This window comes from Nilaparvata lugens, chromosome 1, assembly GCF_014356525.2.
Source record: "Nilaparvata lugens isolate BPH chromosome 1, ASM1435652v1, whole genome shotgun sequence".
Lineage (NCBI taxonomy): Eukaryota > Metazoa > Arthropoda > Insecta > Hemiptera > Delphacidae > Nilaparvata > Nilaparvata lugens.
Genome location: NC_052504.1, coordinates 10,549,707 through 10,555,884, shown reverse-complemented (window position 1 = coordinate 10,555,884; position 6,178 = coordinate 10,549,707). Strand labels below are relative to the sequence as shown.

Here is a 6,178-nt window from a genome sequence, read left to right as displayed (position 1 = left end):
GGACCGGTGACAGAACTAGGGCAGTTGGGTGTCCCCTCCCCGCAAGCACCAACAAGGTTCTACCTCAATAAAGAACACAGTTTCCCCTTCTAAATCACAGCCGCATAACCGGCTCGTGCCCCGTTCTGGGGTGGAGGGGGCTCCAACGGTACCTGCGCCCCCCTCGGGTACACTATGGGAGGGATGCTGCAGCCAGGGAAGGGCGAAGACGCGTGCGGCTGAAGAAAACTGAATCAGATTATCATCTGTAAGTGTAGCAGCTGAGAGTAAAAGTGGTGTGGCGCGAGAAGAGTCGGACGGCGGACTCTGTTTAGTGTGCACTCTGAACTGGTCGGAGACAGTCGACGTACTCTCTTTAGTCCTTGCTTTCCTCGCACACGCGCGCAAATACTGTGTTCAGTCTCTTCTTTTCTTCCACCAAACAAAATTTCAGCAAGTGCAGTGTGTACTCCCCTTACCCACCACAAACAAATTTGTGCAAAATTCTACAAATTTCCTCTCAAACTATGTGAGAAAATTCTACAAAATCCCACCTCAAACTCTATGTGAAAAATTCAAACCTTCGTCAACCTCAAAACTTTGTGTGGAACAAATATTCTCCAAATCTTCCCTTTTTCGGTGAATCACCAAGTGTGCGCATACCCCCCAAGGATTTACAACTTCTCAGTGCTACTACAATAGGACAAGTGTTTTTTAGTGCAGCAGTATTGGATTATAGAAATTCACGTTGTGACAAAATTTGGATTATTTTGAAGAAATTGTGCCGTGGTGTTGTGATTTAAACCGTTGAATAAATCGTTATGAAAAGTGTTCAAGTGCTGATAGACGTAAGTAGATTTCTTGTTTCTCTATTTTTTCATGTTTGTGTGATTTCATGGTGATTTGTAGGGTGGGTAGACCTTAGGGTGTTATTTGTAGAATGTTGTAGGTTTGGGGTGAAAATAATCGTATCAGTGAGAATAAATGAAGATCTAACGTCGGAAAATGAGGGAAAGTAAATAATACTAAAATAGGGTTAGACTATGAAGTTGAACTAAAGCGAAAGTAGGAGAATATAGGTGGAAAAAACAAAAGAATTCAGTGACACTTATACAGTTCTCTAGGAAAATTTGATTCCAATTGAAAAAATCAATTATTATTTTGTCAAAAATGAACTGTTTTTTTTTTAATAATCAACGATTGTTAGAGGAAGCTCACACACTCACACATGCAATCAATAGTAGATATGAGCTTAGAGGATAGAGAATAACTAAACAAAATTTTGCAAAAAATTAAAAATCTAATTGAAAGAGAATGAACTCGATGAAAATGGAGTATAAATTTGTTGAAGCAAAAAGTAACTTGGAAATAAGTGAATTTGTTGAAACAAGGGGTAACTGAAACTGTAAATTGTGGCGAAACTCTTCAAATGAGTTATGACATGAAATAAATGGAATTGTATACTTGTTTGAACTAATAATATAACGGATAATATATAGTGGCTAGAAATCTCACAGATGGGGAGTGGAATGACCGACAAACATGAAAAATCCGACTAAAAGAAGGAAGGCGGTGATTCACCGTGAAATCCTAATATATATATAATATATTGTAGGGAATCAAGTCCCTAATATTATGAACTACTTGGGATGGATCATCTCCAATTAGCGCGGAATGATAATCACACCTCTAAAGAATTCCTCTGAAAATAAAAATCACATTCCCGATAATAAACATATTCCGCCAATTACCCTGTTAGTTTCCAGATTGAGAATACTGTACACTGTCTCATGAAATACATGACTTAAAAAATGCTTATCGATGTAACGCCAATAAGAAACAGTAGTTTCGAATTATTTAAATTGATTTGATTTGATGTAGTAATAGAAATCATGAAGAACTGACACCATTACATTACTCCTCTATGGAACGGGAAATAAAAAAAACGGAAAATCAAACTGAAATCTATATGACATGAACCTACTTGACTTTATATGAACGGGGATCTATTCAGCTAGATCATATCGTGTATTGGTATCAGTAGTCTTTCTGAATTTCTTTTTTGGAAAGTGTAGTCCTGTACAAAACTTCCGGCATATTCATATAAGAAGTGAAACCATAAAATTTAAAATGAGAATTTATGATAATTTACTCCAGACAATCCGATTTTCTACAAGTATGAATGAATGAAAAGATTTTTTTCCATTCCTAATTCATTCAATTGACAGAAAATATTTGAATCTATTACAGTTAGACATAACTACTCCAAAAAATTGAGGGTATAGAATACAAAATACGATAATACAAAAAATTTAAGGTATAGAATACAAAATACGATAATCAACTCCCTTATGATTAGACATAACTGTTAGACATAACTTCTTCAAAAATTGAAGGTATAGAATACAAAATACGATAATACAAAAAATTTAAGGTATAGAATACAAAATACGATAATCAGCTCCCTCATAGCCTAATATTGTACGATAGTTACTGTGAATATAAAATATGAACCAGCTAATTGACAAAAAAAATCAGCTTTTACAGACTTTCAACTGCGTAAAAATCGTGATAATATCAAAACATTTAATCTTAAAACATTTTCCGCTCCAAGATTATTCAACATTTAATTTGTACAAAAAATTGTGACAATAGATCTCAAAACATTTTCCGTAACATTCAACACTTGGCCTACAAAAACTGGAGTAGGAAAACAGAATGATTCCCAAAACGTGAATCAACTTCTTCTTCAATGAAAACACAATCGGCACATTTCTCACATAAATTATTGAAATATTTCCTCACAATCCCAGTTATTTTCCCAGTCTCTGTGTAACAGAACTGTATCGGATGCACCAGTTATTCAACACAGACATATTACGTCATAATACAAAGATTATTTAACTAAACGTTACACTACCACATAATACTCGGTTTATATGCGTTTTATTCGGTACTATAAGATTATACGGATCACGCGTTGTTAACTTTTATACAATTTTACGGAAATGTTATACGGTTCTACGTTTATGTTATACGGTTCCTCACATTCGTTAAAATATAACACTTGATGAATTGTCTCTTTTCTGTATAGGGCTACTTGTAATATAAATAGAAATAAAAATAAAAATCTCAGTACCCTTCTTTGAATTATTCAATCACACCAAGTTTCAATATTTATACCATTTTCAAGTGATATCACTTGTTAAAACATGTTGTGATTGAATAATTCAGAAAAGGGTACTGAGATTTTTATTTTTATTTCTATTTACACTTGATGGATGTTTAGTTATCAGTAAAATAGTTTTGGATAAACTCCTTGATAATGTAGATTTTCTAAACTTGAGCTTTTCTAAACTCGTTAGAGTATTTTGAACACAATATTTGAAAGTTTTTGATTAATCGATGAGGATTTGCGATTAAGTTAGGTAGCTCTGTGATACGTATACTAACTGTAAGTGATACTTATATTATTCTGTTTCCATGATAATTAGATCCTTATGAATATTCCGGCAATCCGTGAGAAAATAGTGAATCACCTTTCGCTACTAAAAAAGAATGAAACAAATTTCAAATTGATTTCATTTCAAAATTACTCAAACCTAAATCCGAAAAATATAGATTACACTTCAATTTGGAAAATATCCTATCAATCGCCATTCAATAATCATAAAATGTATTGAATCAATAGGAAGATCTCCAACAAACACAACAATGATAATTATTATGATGATAAAACTAACCTGCAATAGTTAACAATGAATTGAAAATAGTCTATACAACGAATTGTATGAATAAAAGTGTTTGTAGGTCTACAGTTTCAGAAATATAACATTCCATTTGAACAATGAATAGTTTATTTTCTTTCCCAATCATTACAATAGGAATGGTTTTTATATTAATAAAAATAAAATAGTATTATAATTATAAACCCATAAGTATATTCGATAGTGAAGTACGGGTGCACACTCTTGCAATCAGTCAAAGAATATTCGCTCTTAATAAATTCAATCAAGAATTTTATGCTCAATAACATTATTACATTACCATCAAACTCCAATCCCAGGTTTTTCTTGAATGATTGAAATCTTGATTATGTATCATGATCATGTATCAATTAAAATAAAAAGCATTCATTGAACTAGGCTTGATTCATCATCAAATAGAATTATCAGAGTAATCTTATAATTGATTTCCAATCTATTTCATCCAACCAGGTAAAAGGTGAAGTGATTCGATAATATCACAGCAAAATTGATGTTAAATCAGTCGTGTTTCATCATAAAATTCGATATACGCGGATAAGGAAATAACTTCTACTGTTAATTAACTGAGAGATACCTTCAATTCAATTAAAAATCAGTTTTACTCGAGAAAAAACGAATGTATGAATATCCTATACTCGGAAAATATATTATGGAAGTAACTCCTTATCAATTCAGTTTCACCAGGTATCGAAAGTAAGAATTTATTACTGATATTTATACCAATAAAAACACTCAAGATATAGATGGAATCTCGTAAAACCTCAGAAAAGTCAATCAACTATCACTTAGTCCAGTCAGTCAATCTAGATAACAAACAGTAAATCTGAACATTCATTCGTATAAAAAAATTGAGTTCAATTAGAAACTAATCAGCTATGTTTTATAGGATCGATAGGTTATTAAACTTTTATATCCACTCTCTTACGATGATATGAAAATGATATTATATTATGAAGTTGTAGCTGATTTAAACACGGGTAGAATGTACATAAAATCCACTCTGTATAGGCTATTAGCAGAAACTATATCCTGATAAAATGTTTATCGTAGAAATCCAGAATTAGTGTAAAGTTGAACGAGTTTAGAAAAATATCTATATATTGGTAATGGATGAATTCACTCATGAAGCTTTACGAACACCGAGCGGAAAAAGTTCGTAACGATCTTAGTTTTATAATCGACAATATAAAAACTGTACAAGGAAACTTTAAAGTTGGTAGTTGAAGATCAATCAGGAAGGAATTATTTCTCTTTCCGAAGAATACGGTATTTTCCTTTGCAATTGAATAATTTTTGAAAGTGAAACCGAAAATATTTTGAAAAAATTGAAGAGATTCAATCACAAATTATTGAGATTTATTAAAAAATCGGACAAACAATTCAATTACAAGCCTTCCATTGAATGTTATCATTGTTATAATTTGATTTATATAAACTATACAAGATATGGATTCATAGACTATAGATATATAAATAGACTATGGATTTCTTTCTATTTTTCTTCAATTAATTAGGTAGATATGAAAAATATGAAAGTTTTCAATGAAACTTGAAAATGGCTTTAGTAGCCGAAACATGTTGTGACGAAGTAAATTGTAAGGGTACTCTGATTTATATTTTTATTTATATTAAAAGTAGCCCTAAAGAAAAAAGACGAGTTTTCAATAAATAGTATGAGAAGTTTCTTGTTAGTTTTTGTTTGTCGGCACTAATGATTGTTTTCAGATCTGCATTATCTTGGTTTTTCAAGTTCCGCGTACTTGGAACCGGAATAAAAATGAAAAATTCTGAAAGGCAATTAATATTGAACTGACTAGATCCATCTCTATTACTATAGATAGAGAGACAATTACCGGCTTACCGCTTTCGATTGATAAAAAATCCAGATATAGAACGCTTGTATTTCACCACCGTCATTTTTTTTTTGTCCTTTGAAAGAACGTAGACCGCTGAACGCGGTACGCTTGGCCATTCTCTGTTAGTGCACACCCCAAAACAGTCCTGCAATTGATTTCAATACAGGATAATTTGAAATTAACAACTATGTTAATTTGAATTAACATAGCTATCCGTTCTAGTCAAATTGCAATCAATTGTAATTAGTGGAAAGACAGTTTGCGTTAGAAGGTATAAATTACGTTAGAAGGCATAAATTGCGTTAGAAAGCATAACTTAAGTTAGAAGGCATAAATTAAGTTAGAAGGCATAAATTGTGTGGAACTGGTGTTTGAATTGAAATTCTCCGTGCTCGAATTATTTTCGAATAACAGTGGAACAAGCTATCTACAAATTATTGCATTCTTAAAAGCATCTGTAATAATGTTTTCATGCTAGCTCATTATTGAAAAATTGGAAACTTGAAATAAAATAAGATCGTTTCTGCTTAAAATCCCTTCAAATGTTAGTGAATAAAGTTGTCCAGAAATCACCGT

General features: G+C 32.0%; 1 protein-coding gene across 1 annotated transcript in view; it reads left to right on the top strand.

The window, feature by feature from the left end:
* The first annotated feature begins 238 nt into the window (after positions 1-238).
* Positions 239-6,178, top strand: part of LOC111057004 (MDS1 and EVI1 complex locus protein EVI1-A-like) — a 168,633-nt gene continuing 162,693 nt past the window's right edge. The window contains exon 1 of the mRNA XM_039429814.1: positions 239-827. The gene's annotated coding sequence lies outside the window, so the exon portion shown is untranslated. The remainder of the gene's footprint in view (positions 828-6,178) is intronic.